We start from the raw sequence: 16,228 nt of genomic DNA on the forward strand, positions 1-16,228 counted from the left end.
CGTAATGACCATTAAAACATGACTCCATGACTTTGCTAAAGTAAAACCTAATGCTTTAAAAGATTGAAAATGGGAGGCTTTAAAAAAACGATTCTGTCTGCATTGCTGATTTCATGGTGAGAGTTGGTATTAGGTCAGGCATTTAGGGTGCCAGTAAATAATCTGATATAGAGCTTGGTGGAGGAAAGTACCAGTACTGAGGCATAAAATGGCAGCATATGTATACGACCTCAAGAACCTTTCAGCTCTGGCTGCCCTCTGATAAGACTGTAAATATTCATATGCCATTTAACTGTGGAAATAGGCTGTGTGTGTGTGTGTGTGTGTGTGTGTGTGTGTGTGTGTGTGTGTGTGTGTGTGTGTGTGTGTGTGTGTGAGTGACTGTTTGAGGATATATGGCATATTCTTAGAAATGGCATGAGGAAGTGTTGAAAGCAACATTTGTAGAGGCTGGACTCACCCTGGGGCACTGACCATCTGGGACTGCACAGCCTGCAACTTATCAACCTGGACATCATGAGCCAAAAGAAAAGCAGGCCATTAATCATCAAAAGACACAGAAAAAAATTATTATTAATTTGAAAGTATTTCTACATTTATATTCTATTCTTTAAAATGATCGTAAAACTTAAAAAATCAAAACAAATTCAAAAATTTAGAAATATTTACATTATTCATACAAAAAAACTTAATAAGCTATCTCAAAAATACACATTTCCCAGAAATGCTACATTCATTTATTTGTCAATTAAAATTTTAATTAATTAATTTCCTGTGCAGGATCATTTAAAAGAATTATTGGACCTTGTACCCCCCTGACTAAAGTCTAAAAGCGCTGGCGCACACTTCCCAATGATCGGGCATTGAGCTGGCATAATGCACCCCGTCCAGAGATGCTGTATTAAAAGCTTATTCCTGTAAGACACTCTGGCTCTTTAAATCAGAGCTGAGGCTTTCAAGCTTTTGCTAACGGCCCACCATGCCAAGACCACTTTGGCAGTGTCTTCAGCCTTTTTCTCCATTATTTTAATTGCCTTAACCTATGATCAATATTTACTGCTCTTACAGCCTAAGAGCTAGAGGACTAAGCACTTCTATCTCAGTTGTGCTGATTAAATTAGTCCTCAGCTGCTTTGAGGTGCATTGTTTCTTTTCCAGATAGCCTTGTTTTTTTTCTTGAATTCTTGAATGACACCCTCTCCAGACAATCCAGACATTTCAGGCCTTTTTTTTATTCGTGGCCTTGCCATAAGTCATGAGATCTCTAGTCATAGTCTCATATTTTAGTCATGTGGTTATTGTTAGTTAATTGACAAAATTCTAAATCAAATTTATTTACTTTTAATAAATAAAAGCTAGTTCTGCTTTTCTGCATTATAGATTTCCAGAACTAGTGTTTTTTTTTTTGTCATTTGCTCATTACCTTGCATACCAAATGCAATACACTAATACACTTATTAACATGAGTGGTTTAATATCCGTAGAAATAAAGGATGCATATTTCAACATGTTGTAAAACACAGATGATTCGTCATCTTCCACATAAACATGGACAGTCCCAACTGCAAGAGCTGAGCCAGACAAAGCTCCTGATCACATAGAATTTGCCATTTGACTTTTGCAGAAATTTTCACTCATAATAGAATAGTGCAGTAAGACAGACCAATTCTTATCTTTAAAAGAGTGCAATATAAGCAGCATAAGTGAATCTTACTTTCAGCAGAGTGCAATATCAGCAGAAAAATTTGAGAGATTCTCAGTTCTCTGTGGTATTTGCACTAGTCATGAGTGCTGTCAATGGTTGCCTGGTGAGGTGTGGCATTAAGAGAAAGGAAATAATTGGGACAATTCTGCAATTCTGCTTATTTGTTAGTTTATACTGTAAAATGTTACTGAAGTTTGAATTAGTATGTAGTTATTGTTTTATTTTTTTAATGCTGACACTAACAAACATTTCTTTAATTTCTTCTGAATTAGAAAGAAGAAGAGAGGGGAAGTATACTGGCACGTTGTGAAAACTGGCCTATAAGATGCTTGGCCAAAAAAGGTCAGAACAATGATGTCCTGATTTGTAAGATCAACAGACAGTGAAAAAGAGGAAGAAAATAAGAGAAAGACAGATAAAACCCAGTGCTGCATGCTCAGTGTGAAAGGTCAAATGCCCACATGGCAGCTCCATCTGTCGTTGCTGGTTCATGCGCACTGGAGAGGACTCCTGGGAACTGAGCTGAGATGTCACAGTCTCTACATCAGCACTGGCTATATTCCCAAACTCACACATATCTCCATTTTTTCATTTAATCTACAGCCATATCATCCTCCTTAGTATTACATTAGAAACATTTAGAAACAATTACAAACTTACAAACAACAAATATTTTGTAAAATACTTTTTTAACATTTTTAAAAACTTCAAATAAGGTATAAATATCTGTACATTGGTAAAAACAGAATGGGGACTGGTTATAGTTTACAGAAAGTGAGGGAAAACCAATAACACACAAAACCTTTGGCTCCATTCTCATCTACTGAGTTTATTCCTTCTCTGTCATTAAGTAGAAAGGTACCACTAAACATACACTATGAGATCCAAATTTGCCAAAGCTTTTCTGACCCAATGACCACAAATAAAATATAGATCAACAAGCCCCAAATTGGGAATTCAGAAGCTTGATTCAAAGATCCATTGGTAATATAATAATGAAAATACAGTAACATGGGTTATGAGGACAGCATGTATTCCTAACTTCAATCAAACAGATTTAACAGACTTAAAAACAAACTATTTTATATCCTGACAAACAAACTTTCCTTTTCACCATTAAAAATGATTATCACTACAAGCTTTATACTACTGTTATAGCCATCTGCAATTGTTTCAGTTTTTAAATAATTTAAATAAAATTTTTAGACCAGGCTCTTTCTTAGGGATCGAGTAGAGAGTTTAGAGAACTGGATAAGAGAACTCTTACAGTCACTAATAAGTCACACTACAACCATTTTTTTCCCCAGAGCAGAATACAAAATAATAACTGGAACCATATTCTGCTTAGGCTGATAAATTGGCTTAGAAAAATGTAAAATTAGAAAAAAATGTTTTTGCATCATCTCACTATAACATATATATATATAAAATATACAAGCACACGCACACACACACACACACACACACACACACACGTAAGGTTTAACAATCAATAATAACAACAATAATAATAATACCAATAAGCAACATTATCATCACTTTAACTGTAAATATAAAACAAAAGGTTATATTGTAGTATTATTGTTTGCTGAGTCATTCTCCAAAGTGCATAGTCAATATGAGAGGGTGCAGATCTTCAGAGAGGAAGCGGGGAGACAGGAGTGTGCGTTTGGGCAATTGGAGAACGCTGTTGCTGGCACCTTCTTGCACCTTTGTGTGCAAAAAAAAACATGCCCTTGCCTTTATCACCCGCACTTTGCAAATGAAGTTGGCAAGGATTCCCTGCTTCGTATTGCTGTCTGATTTATGCACTCTGCGGTAGTGTTTGCATTAGGAATATCAGTTTCATGCCATGCTGACACAATTGGCAGTGGGCACTGGCCAAAAAGGACAATGTCTTCAGCTTCAGTGGTCCAGTGACACTTAATAATTGATTGATTTGCATAGATTTTGTGTGTGTGTGTGTGTGTGTGTGTGTGTGTGTGTGTGTGTGTGTGTGTGTGTGTGTAAAATGAAATTAGCATTTATTTTTCAACTACGCATTTGTTTGATATGCCCATGCCTCCAAGAGATCATATCCCAGTAGCAATAAACAGCATGATTGACACTATTAAAAACTGTTACAAGTCTAGCCAGGCTAATTTTCTACAGTGGGCAATGTTAAATAGCTCTTCCAAAGATTCCACTATCGGGGTGTCACAATAATAGTCCTGCTGACTATGGTAATATTGACACTTGAAAGAGGGGAAAACAGAGAGGCTGTGCTGTAGACAATTTTTAAATTTTTTAATTTTACAACAGTGCAATAACTGTTTTTAAGAGAGAAAGAGAGAGAATGAGAGAGAGAGAGAGAGAGAGAGAGAGAGAGAGAGAGAAGGTTGGATGGTATGGAGATGGTGAAGCAGGAAGTGCATAGGATTATTATGGAGGAAGTGAGAGCAGCGATTAAGAGGATGAAGAGTGGGAAGTCAGTTGGAACAGATGACATACCAGTAGAAGCATGGAGATGTTTAGGAGAGATGGCAGAAGGAGTGTGCTGGTACCGATCTTCAGTGTTGGGAAACGTTACTTTTAAAAGTAATGCATTACAATATTGAGTTACTCCCCAAAAAAGTAACTAATTATGTTACTCAGTTACTTTTTATGGAAAGTAATGCGTTATATTACTTTTGCGTTAATTTTGCGTTACTTGTATCTCTTTCACGCCTTACAGGTGTTACAGGTGTAATATAGATAATTGCCATTAAGAAATAAGTTATATTAGGGCAAAAGACATTTCTTAAACATTTAAAATGCTTAATAACTTCTTAGAGAACAATAAGATGATCGACCAAATTTTGACCACAAGGCTGAACACTTTCCAGTCACACTCTTCTGTACACTGCTTTTAAAACTGACTTCGCCATCAGAAATGTAACTATCGTTCATGTTTATAAGGTAAAGCAGAGGAACACGTTCTCACTCCCTACTCGTCACATATGGACGCTTGGTCAGGATCCCCTGGAGTCACATTTTGACGCACTGGGTATCCCTTTAGGGTCATTTTTCAACGTGCAGGGATAGTAAGAACGTGTTGGGTTAAGGGTGTGGGCTGCACACCGGTGATGTGATGGGAGAACATACCTTTCGCTGTCATCTCATAAAACATTGTGCAATTCCGTAAATATGACCTTGTCCTCGTCTACATCATTCTCTGCTTCATCATCAGCTTCAAACATTCTGAACGTTTTAACAAAGTTCGTGCTATTATCAGTGACCGTGGCAGTTTATCTTCCCACAAAGAGCAAATGAGCTGTGAATTTGCTCTCTATCTCCGCTGCGATGGCATCGTACATGTGTCTCCCACGGAAAACTTATTCTGAGCAGTCCATAGAGCTGCAGTGGTGGAAAGTCGGCAAACGTTTTCTATATTTCTATCTCCATTTCCATATATGCAACATTGCATAATGTTGCATATTTTTAACATTACACACACACACACACACACACACACACACACACACACACACACACACACACATCTGTAGTGCTGTGCTTTGCATGCAGATGTTTTTTTTTTTAAGTGGTATTTTTTGCAGTTGACAAGAGCTTTTCACCAACACATAATCTACACTTAACCATTATTCCTTTCTCCTTTTCCTCGACTATTTCAAAATAATAAGAATACTTCCATCACAGTAAAGTAATTCTCTGGTTTACCATCTCCGCTTCTGACCAGCTTCTGTTCCCGCGGCTCACACGTATGAGTGCGCTACTTCTAGTGCGCTACTGCTAGTTCTACGTGACTACATTCATTTTAATTTATTTTTATTTTTTATGCTAAATTATTTAACTGAAAAGTAACTCACATTACTTTAAAAAAAAAAGTAACTCAGATATTAATGTGTAAATTTATAAAGTAATGTGCTACTTTACTCGTTACTCCAGAAAAGTAATATTATTACGTAACGCGCGTTACTTGTAACGCGTTACCCCCAACACTGCCGATCTTTAAGAATAAAGGGGATGTGCAGACCTGCAGTAAATACAGGGGAATTAAGTTGATCAGTCACACCATGAAGTTAGGGGAAAGAGTAGTGGAAGCCAGGCTGAGAGAAGAGGTGACCATCTGTGAGCAACAGTATGGTTTCATGCAGAGGAAGAGCACCACAGATGCATTATTTGCTTTGATAATGTTGATGAAGAAGTATAGAGAAGGTCAGAAGGAGTTGCATTGTGTGTTTGTGTATTTAGAGAAAGCATACGAAAGAGTGCCAAGAGAGGAGTTGTGGTATTGTATGAGGAAGTCAGGTGTGGCAGAGAAGTTTGAGAGGGTGGTGCAGGACATGTATGAGGACAGTGTGACAGCAGTGAAGTGTGCAGTAGGAACGACAGACTGGTTCAAGGTGGAGGTTTTACTGCATCAAGGATTGGCTCTGAGTCCTTTCCTGTTTGCAGTTGTGATTACCAGATTGACGGACGAGGTCAGACAGGAGTCTTCCTGGACTATGATGTTTGTGGATGATATTGTGATTTGTGGTGACAGTAGGGAGCAGCTTGAGAAGAGCCTGGAGGGGTGGAGGTAGGCGCTGGAGAGAAGGGGAATGAAAGTAAGTAGGAGTAAGACAGAGTACATGTGTGTGAATGAGAGGGAGGGCAGTGGAGTGGTGCAGTTGCAGGGAGAAGAGGTGGAGAAGGTGGAGGAGTTCAGGTACCTGGGGTCAACAGTGCAAAGTAATGGAGAGTGTGTTAGAAAAGTGAAGAAAAGTGTGCAGGCAGGGTGGAGTGGGTGGAGAAAAGTGGCAGGAGTGATTTGTGATAGTAGGGTATCTGCAAGAGTGAAAGGGAAAATGTATAGGACTGTGGTGAGACCTGAGATGTTGTATGGTATAGAGACAGTGGTATTGGGTAGACAGACAGGAGGTGGAGCTGGAGGTAGCAGAGTAAAAGATATTAATGTTTTCGTTGGGAGTAACAAGGATGGACAGGATTAGAAATAAGTTTATTAGAGGGACAGCGCATGTAGGACGTTTTGGAGACAAGGAGAGGGAGGCGAGGTTTGGACATGAGGGACATGGGGTACATCGGTAGGAGAATGCTGGGGATGGAGCCACCAGGCTTATCTTATCTTATCTTATCTTATCTTATCTTATCTTATCTTATCTTATCTTATCTTAATTGTTGCCACAAACATTCACTTTCAGCCTGGAAATAATCAGCTACAGCCATACACTTTCATATGAGGGTTACTGTTCATTCCCTCCACAATGGTGAAATGCAAAATGTTCAAATAGAAATTTAGTAGAAATTGCTGACAAGTAATAAAGACCCTAAGATTGAAAAGAAATAGAAAATGCAAATAGAAAGATTGATTTATTACATATACTGTGCAATGGACCTGAATTTAAAGATATAATAAGCTTAGTCTTCTTTACTTTTCCCTTTATGAAGCAACAGAAAACCCCACGTTCAGTTTCCCCTCTGCAACCATGTCTCCTGACATTTCCCCTTTGGGATCAATAAAAAACACAATTCATTCTATAAATCTACTATATATCTGTACAGCTATCACAAAAATGTCATGCATGTAATGTATACATATATACATGAGTATACACATTGGAGCTTTTCCAAGCAAAAAGAAAGATAGCCCTAGTATGTCACATCAAATAGAATAAACACAGATTAATATGTCCTGTGTATTCATTTATATGAGCTTCACATTTTGGATTAGAGTCAAGGTCATAGTAAGTTAAGTGATTTTACATGGAAAAGCATTACTGCTTTAAACACTGTCATGGCAGCCAAAAAGCCAAATGATAAGTTAATAGAGGAGGCTGGATGAAAGTTTCTGCAAACAATATATTTTGATTCAATTGATATAGACCACAATGGAACCATTTTCTTGAACCTTCTTCCATTACCTCTTAAAAATATTGACATTTCAGAGACAGACAGATGCAAAGAAAGAATGTACCCACCAGATCTAAGATACTTCTGCTTTTTCTTCAGCATACCTCTAGATGAAGGAGATTAGATTATGCTCTACCCAATGAAAGTATGTTTAAGAGAAAAAACAGCTTCATTAACAAGAAGTTAGTGTGACTAATGTGATAACATTCATCCTAAAAAGAAGAGAAAACCTGTGTGAATGTCATGCTTTATCTCAAAAGTCTGCCAAGATGATTTTGTTCAAGAATAGTGGGGACTGTTTAATAAGAGGTATTTAATGGGATGCAGATATATGTAAACTGCAGGTATGTGGTTATGTAAATGCAGACACTCAATAGTTACAAGTGAACATAAGACGTGATGGAAAAGTTAAAAAAGAGAAGCAAAGAAAAAAACTAATGAGAATGGTAAAAGCATCATGTAAATGCTTGTGACAGCAATAGACTTTCATAAGCTGCGGAAAAAAATGCTTATTTAAACCAATAAAAACTTAAACCAAGGCAAGGGTAACATCCCACTCTAGAACATATTATTTTGTTTATATCGCTCTTTATTTAAATCATTAAATCTGGAGGTCATTTATGGAAACCTTTGGTATCAGTTTTAAAGCTCATCTCTGGCACTGGCCCACAGTCCAACTGGCAGGTGAAGAAACTGAACCAGAAATTCTGCTGTTATCTTTATGGGTAGTGCTATGGAGACTGGTGTAGATTTTTGCATGGGCCAGATATGCCCAGAAGTCCATTTCCCAATAATTTCTCATCAGACCTCAGTGCATTCCAGTTTTGACCTTATTTTCGGCCACCCACAAGAATGTTGATGTGAGGTTCTTGGATGGAAGTCTGGTCATGTTATGCTAGAGAGGGCAATCAGATGACAGATATTGGTGTCCTTCCTATGGGACTTGCTTCCAGGACACTATCCCAACTTTCGTTCCTCTCTGCTATATCTATAGGATGATATATAGATTGCAGCTGCATCCATATTACTATGTATAATTCTTTATCCATGTCTCTTTCCACAGGCTTGTTCCTCCAGGACCCATGCATGATAAATCCCTTCAGAAATATCGCCACCTGTTCCCATGATAGATGAATCTCAAGATTATGCCACGAAAGCTGTTTTGAGCTCCTACAGGACAATATGAAACCTATAATCTTTCATAGGCTGGGAGTGTTTTGGTCTTGAGGGGAGGAGGACAGGTGTAGCTGATTAGTATCTATCTATCTATCTATCTATCTATCTATCTATCTATCTATCTATCTATCTATCTATCTATCTATCTATCTATCTATCTATCTATCTATCTATCTATTTATCTATCTAATATAGAGAGAATTTATTCAATTATGGTTTTCATTCCATTACAAAAAACAGTTGCTGAAATTATACTTAAACCCCTGAGGCAGCTTTTATATTGATTTGGACACTGAGTCACTTTTGAAAGATTGGACAAAATAAATCAAAGACCTGTTTGTCAGTAGTGAATTGAATCATCAGCTTAATAGAATCTGTCACAAATCATGCTTTTCTCCCCATCCCGCATGTTGTGTTCATATGGGCATTGTTGTATACAAATGGTATGCTGTGTAAATTCAGTGGATATGTCATGGATAGACCAAGCTTCAGAAACCGGGAGTAATACTGAATGTTCTTTATTGTCCACAAATACACACACAAGAGTTTAAGAAATGACTGAAGCAAAATGGCACAATTAACTGAGTGCTCCTTAGAAGCGTAGCCTGGAGCATGAAACCATGGAAGCTCAGGGAACATAAAAGCCTGGATGTATGGACGCATAGACGCATGGGGCACCAGAGAGGTCCAGTTGATCAATGGTTCTCTGACAGCTGTACAATGAACATGTTTTTGTAATTTACAAATCTCATAAACTTATTTTTTGTTTACAATAGAATATAGATAACATATCAAGTGTTAAAAGTGAGACATTTTGAAATGTCATGCCAAATATTGGCTCATTTTGGATTTCATGAGAGCTACACATTCCAAAAAAGTTGTTACAGGTAGCAATAAGAGGCCGGAAAAGTTAAATGTACATGTACGGAATAGCTGGAGGACCAATTTGCAACTTATTAGGTCAATTGGCAACATGTTTGGAAATAAAAAGAGCCTCTCAGAGTGGCAGTGTCTCTCAGAAGTCAAGATGGGCAGAGGTTCACCAATTCCCCCAATGCTACGGCAAAAAATAGCAATATCAGAAAGGAGTTTCTCAGAGAAAAATTGCAAACAGATTGAAGTTATCATCATCTACAGTGCCTAATATCATCCAAAGATTTAGAAAATCTGGAACAATCTCTGTGCGAAAAGGTCAAGGCTGGAAAACCATACTGGATGCCAGTGATCTTCAGGCCCTTAGACCGCACTGCATCACATACAGAAATGCTACTGTAATGGAAATCACAACATGGGCTCAGGAATACTTCCAGAAAACATTGTCCGTGAACACAATCCACCATGCCATTCACCGTTGCTGGCTAAAACTCTATAGGTCAAAAAAGAAGCCATATCTAAACATGATCCAGAGGCGCAGGCGTTTTCTCTGGGTCATGGCTTATTTAAAATAGACTGTGGCAAACTGTTCTGTGGTCAGACGAATCAAATTAAATCAAATCAAATGTTGTCACATACACATACATACCGAGAACGACATGCAGTGAAATGAATAAAAATTTGAAGTTCTTTTTGGAAAACTGGGGAGCCATGTCATCCGGACTAAAGAGGATAAGGACAACCCAAGCTGTTATCAGCGCTCAGTTCAGAAGCCTGTATCTCTGATGGTATGGGGTTGCATGAGTGCGTGTGGCATGGGCAGCTTACATATCTGGAAAGGCACCATCAATGCTGAAAGGTATATCCAAGTTCTAGAACAACATATGCTCCCATCCAGATGTCGTCTCTTTCAGAGAAGACCTTGCATTTTCCAACATGACAATGCCAGACCACATACTGCATCAATTACAACATAGTGGCTGCGTAGAAGAAGGATCCGGGTACTGAAATGGCCAGCCTGCAGTCCAGATCTTTCACCCATAGAAAGCTTTTGGCGCATCATAAAGAGGAAGATGCGACAAAGAAGACCTAAGACAGTTGAGCAACTAGAAGCTTGTATAGGACAAGAATGGAACATTCCTATTCTTAAACTTGAGCAATTTGTCTCCTCAGTCCCCAGATGTTTGCAGACTGTTATAAAAAGAAGATGGGATGCCACACAGTGGTAAACATGGCCTTGTCCCAACTGAGATGTGTTGATGCCATAAAATTTAAAATCAACTTATATTTTCCCTTATAATGATACATTTTCTCAGTTTAAACATTTTATATGTCATCTATGTTATATTCTGAATAAAATAATGAAATTTGAAACTTTCACATCATTGCATTTCTTTTTTATTCACAGTGTCCCAACTTTTTTGGAATCTGGTTTGTTAATGTAAATATCTTGAACCTACTGTATACAATAAATATGCAAATAAATATCGATTGTCATTAAGTGTGATGAAAATGTTCCATACACACAGTGAAAAAAAAAATCCTCATTTTACTCACCCATTATTCCCATGACTTGTGTGATGTCATCTGGGCTCTTAGTCATCACCCTGTATCACCATGTATCTTGGCCACTCAGATGCATTGGGTATTTTATATCTGTGAAATGAATTCCTGCTCGTATTGACTCAGGGTCAGAAAAGCATCAGATCAGCTCCAATAAGTCGATGAGGTCAGATGTTTCATGTCTTTCTTCCAGTGAATCAGGTTGTTTTCAAGATCACATGTCAGACACAAACCTTGGTGGACCCTAAATAAGTATGGTTGAGACAAACAAGCATCATGCAGAAGAGTATGTCATCCTCAAATGAATAATGAAATCAAGTTATGATGAGAAATTGAGAACTTCCCTATCTAAGCCACTTGACATAATCATGGGAATATGCGATTAAGTGATGTGTTAAAAAAATTGCAATAAAGATTATTAATGTATAAAGAATAGGCAAAGACTAATATTAAGCTATCCTTTGAGCCTGTATTTACTCTTCTTAAGCCTATCACACATTGTCCCACAAAATCAATACAGACGTTACTTAACACCACATGCATTATTTGGATCTGTGAATATAAAGAAAATTGATGTTTAAATATACCTTTTGATAAAAAATGCATAAAAGATTTAGCTGTTTTTAGCATGATGCCAAATGAAATGCTTACCAAAGTAATATTATAAACAGACAGAATAACAAAATTCTGAAGTTCCAAAAACCACTGAATCTGTATAACAGAGACAGTGTACATTCCAGGAGCATTTTATTGCATGACGTATACAAATATTACTATGATGTATATAATATTAGTATATAAGAAAACAGCAAGATTTGACAGGGTTGAAAGAACAAACTATGGTTTAAAAAAATGCTCAGAGTATCAAATAGTTTAGCCTAATTAATCTTCCTTTTCACACAGAACATTGCCAGGATGTTGGCAACTATAATACAGTGTCATTAAATCAAATTTAAAAAAACAACAGAGAGAGACTTCATGGTGAGTTTGTAATCGCATCTCATTCTTTCTGCTCCACTATGTTGATTAAGAAATCAAAGTCCAAAAAAATTTAGTTTTCATTAGTAGGACTAATGTAATTCATACCTATCTCATTTCTGGTCTCAGATACTGCATATACTGTATACTGCATTTTTAATTTGCCAATTTTAAACTATAATTTCAGTTAATTCATAAATTTCTTATAATCAGCAACTGAATTACCTACATCTGGTTCATGGTATATCTTGGGTACTGGGTAAACTGTTTACAAGGGGGAAAAATTCACCCTGGATTACATGCCAGTCCACTACAGCGTGCATCCCACCACACACACATACATCCACACCTAAGAACAATAGTACATAGACAATACATTTACATGCCTGTTTTGGACATGTTCTGGTAACAACAGAACATTACCAATACAATCATGTAATTGGAACATGCAAAACGTTCTTATACATCTTTGTTCTCAGGCAAAAACATGGGGTATGAAGAAAGCCTGCAGAATTAAGGAAAACTCTGCTCAGTACATAATTAAAGCGCTCTGTTCTTGCACTGAAACATGGTTAAAACAAGTTTGTAATAGTTTTTGGGTTAAGGATTGAAATCTTCCTTATCACATGTGGATGGCTAAACCATAATGTTTTTGCATTCTGTGCTTGTCAGTTGTCAAACTGATATCAGGAGGATCAGGATCAGGAAGATTTTCAGGTAAAATACATGATACAGGATAACGTTTAGCCTATCAATATCAACAGCAGATACTATTTGCTTTGAATAAAATAATAGACTTTAGTAGTTATAGCATTCAGAAATAGTTAACCTTATCATTCAGCTTACAGCTGTGAGATGAATTCAGGTTATCTAAACACACACACACTTATCCCAGCAAGAAAAACAATTTATTGACCTCTGCTAATTGCAGATTCTGAATTCATAGTGGAGAAGAGAGCATTCCTGTACCCTACATTAAAAGGGAACTCTCACACACTCTACGTGTATAATAGACACATCTCTTTTCTAGAGTGAGGACGGAGTCACTCAGCAGGACAGAGGACACCAAGCAGTAAGGGGTGTATTTTTATGAGAATCTAACAGGCTCCTGTTCCCACATTCCCACACACTGAGCACAGAGTGGAGTATACTTGCCACCTCCCACTCTCTTATTAATATTATGGCCTAGAAACACACTATCATTTTATATTTGGATGTTGTTTTTAAGGAAACAAAGCAAACAGAATAAATAAATAGATTTGTAGTTTTAGTTACATTATTTTCAATACGATTAAAATATCAAACATGATCTTGGCCCTGTCAGTTTTCCTAATAAACTGAATACTTTCATAACTTAAAATAAAAATATCACTGCTACTCCCTGAGAGACATGACAGCAAATAATTTGCTTTATTGTCAGTAGATCACAAGCTTGAATCCCAAAGGTGCTATACTTATCCATAGCCAGGAGTCCAAGAGAGCAAAATTGGATATGTTTTCTGAGTAGGAGGGAGAACAATGTTCTCTCAGCTGTCAATCAGAAGAAATCTCAAAAACATTTGAGGAGACTTTTAGATAATACTGTATATGTACAGTTGTATGCAAAAGATTAGGAACCCCTGACAATGTCCATGATTTTTTTGTTTGGATCAGCAATTTCATTTTGATCTATCAAATAACTGAAGGACACAGTAATATTTCAGTAGTGAAATGAGGTTTATTGGATTAACAGAAAATGCACAATATGCATCAAAACAAAATTAGACAGGTGCATAAATTTGGGCGCCCCAACAGAAAAATCACATCAATATTTAGTAGAGCCTCCTTTAGCAAAAATAACAGCCTCTAGACGCTTCCATTAGCCTGTAATGAGTGTCTGGATTCTGGATGAAGGTATTTTGGACCATTCCTCCTTACAAAACATCTCCAGTTCAGTTAGGTCTGATGGTTGCCGGCTTCAAATCACCCCACAGATGTTTAATGACATTCCGGTCTGGAGACTGGGATTGACATTCCCGAACATTGTACTTGTTCCTCTGCATAAATGCCCGAGTAGATTTTGAGCAGTGTTTTGGGTCGTTGTCTTGTTGAAATATCCAGCCCCGGCGTAACTTTAACTTTGTGACTGATTCCTCAACATTATTCTCAAGAATCTGCTGATATTGAGTGGAATCCATGTGACCCTCAACTTTAACCAGATTCCCAGTACCAGCACTGGCCACACAGCCCCACAGCATGATGGAACCTTGCCCAAATTTTACTGTGGGTAGCAAGTGTTTTTCTTGGAATGCTTTGTTCTTTTGCCGCCATGCATAACGCCCCTTGTTATGACCAAATAACTCAATCTTTGTTTCATCAGTCCACAGCACCTTATTCAAAATAAAGCTGGCTTGTCCAAATGTACATTTGCATACCTCAAGCGACTCCGTTTGTGGCATGTGTGCAGAAAAGGCTTCTTTTGCCTCACTCTTCCATACAGCTTCTCCTTGTGCAAAGTGCGCTGAATTGTTGAACGATGCACAGTGACACCATCTGCAGCAAGTTGTAGGTCTTCGGAGGTGGTCTGTGGGATGTTTTTGACCGTTCTCCCCATCCTTCGTCTTTGCCTCTCCGATATTTTATGTGGCCTGCCACTTTTGGCCTTAACAAGAACTGTGCCTGTGGTCTTCCCTCACTATGTTCCTCACAGTGGACACTGACAGCTTATATCTCTGTGATAACTTTTTGTAGCCTTCCCCTTAACCATAATGTTGAACACTCCTTGTTTTCAGGTCATTTGAGAGTTGTTTTGAGAGTTGTCATGTTGCCACTCTTCAGAGGAGAGTCAAAGAGAATAACAACTTGCAATGAACCACCTCAAATTCCTTTTCTCATGTTGGGATGCACCTGTCTATGAAGTTCAAGGCCTAATGAACTCACCAAAACAATTGTGTGTTCCAATTAATCAGTGCTAAGTAGTTACAGGTATTCAAATCAACAAAATGACAAGGGTGCCCAAATTTATGCACCTGTCTAATTTCATTTTGATGCATATTGCACCTTTTCTGTTATACCAATAAACCTCATGTCACTTCTTAAATATTACTGTGTCCTTCAGTTATTTGATTGATCAAAATGAAATTGCTGATCCAAACACCAAAATATTTATAAATAAAAATCATGGACATTGTCAGGGGTTCCTAAACTTTTGCATACAACTGTATCCCACTACTCTAAATGTCTTTGAGAAAGTCATGCAGAGAATGTCTTACTCTCCCTGGGTTTTATCTATTGTGTGCTTATCAGACCTAGTTGTTTATGGGTATTGGGTAATTGACCTATGTAAGAAAAAAATGTTGAGGACAATGATGATCGTAATGAAGAAGTTTGTAACAGCATAGCAGTGACAAAATACATTAAGCACTTTGGGTTCATCGGAGTCAGAAAGAACCCAGAGCAAACTCTGCCCAGGTATTTTATATTGTTCTTCTTGAGGCAGTCTGTAATTCTTACACCTATTTTAAATTTATGTTAGCAAAATAAAAAAATAAAAAATTGCCAATTTAGCCTGACTGTGTTAGTGTAATAACCAGGTCACCACCATACAAGTTGTCACAAATTTTCCATCTCCTCTATAGCACCCACCAGATTTATCCTTTTTATTTACACATAAAAACTATAGCTGGCTAAGAGAGGTGGGAAAAAGATAGAAGGAAGGCAAGTTGATACAGAGCCAAAATGCTCACTCTGATCAAAATGACACATGCTAAAAAGCAGTTTCTCTATCATGTGTCTACCATGTACTACTGCTGGGAGAATCAGAGAGAATTTTCTGAACTAAAAAAGCAAAGAAACCACTGAGATATGCAGACTCATCTCACTTTAAAAGACAGATGGATTTCCAGTCAGGCTTACTGAGATGGCTCTCTAGTTCATTACAGACAGTGCTAGTGAGCACTTGGCTGATGCACAGAGGTTTGGAAATTGATCAAACAGCCAAATTTACTAGGACAGAACAGCAAACCTTTATATGAAATATGGTCCCACATTACAAATTGAACT

At 37.6% G+C, this 16,228-nt stretch overlaps 1 long non-coding RNA gene across 1 annotated transcript in view; it reads left to right on the forward strand.

Moving 5' to 3' along the window:
* Window positions 1–9,622, forward strand: part of LOC124384417 — a 33,098-nt gene extending 23,476 nt beyond the window's left edge. The window contains exon 3 of the long non-coding RNA XR_006925392.1: window positions 8,661–9,622. This is a non-coding gene — a long non-coding RNA (uncharacterized LOC124384417). The remainder of the gene's footprint in view (window positions 1–8,660) is intronic.
* The last annotated feature ends 6,606 nt before the right edge of the window (window positions 9,623–16,228 follow it).

Source organism: Silurus meridionalis, chromosome 4, assembly GCF_014805685.1.
Source record: "Silurus meridionalis isolate SWU-2019-XX chromosome 4, ASM1480568v1, whole genome shotgun sequence".
NCBI lineage: Eukaryota > Metazoa > Chordata > Actinopteri > Siluriformes > Siluridae > Silurus > Silurus meridionalis.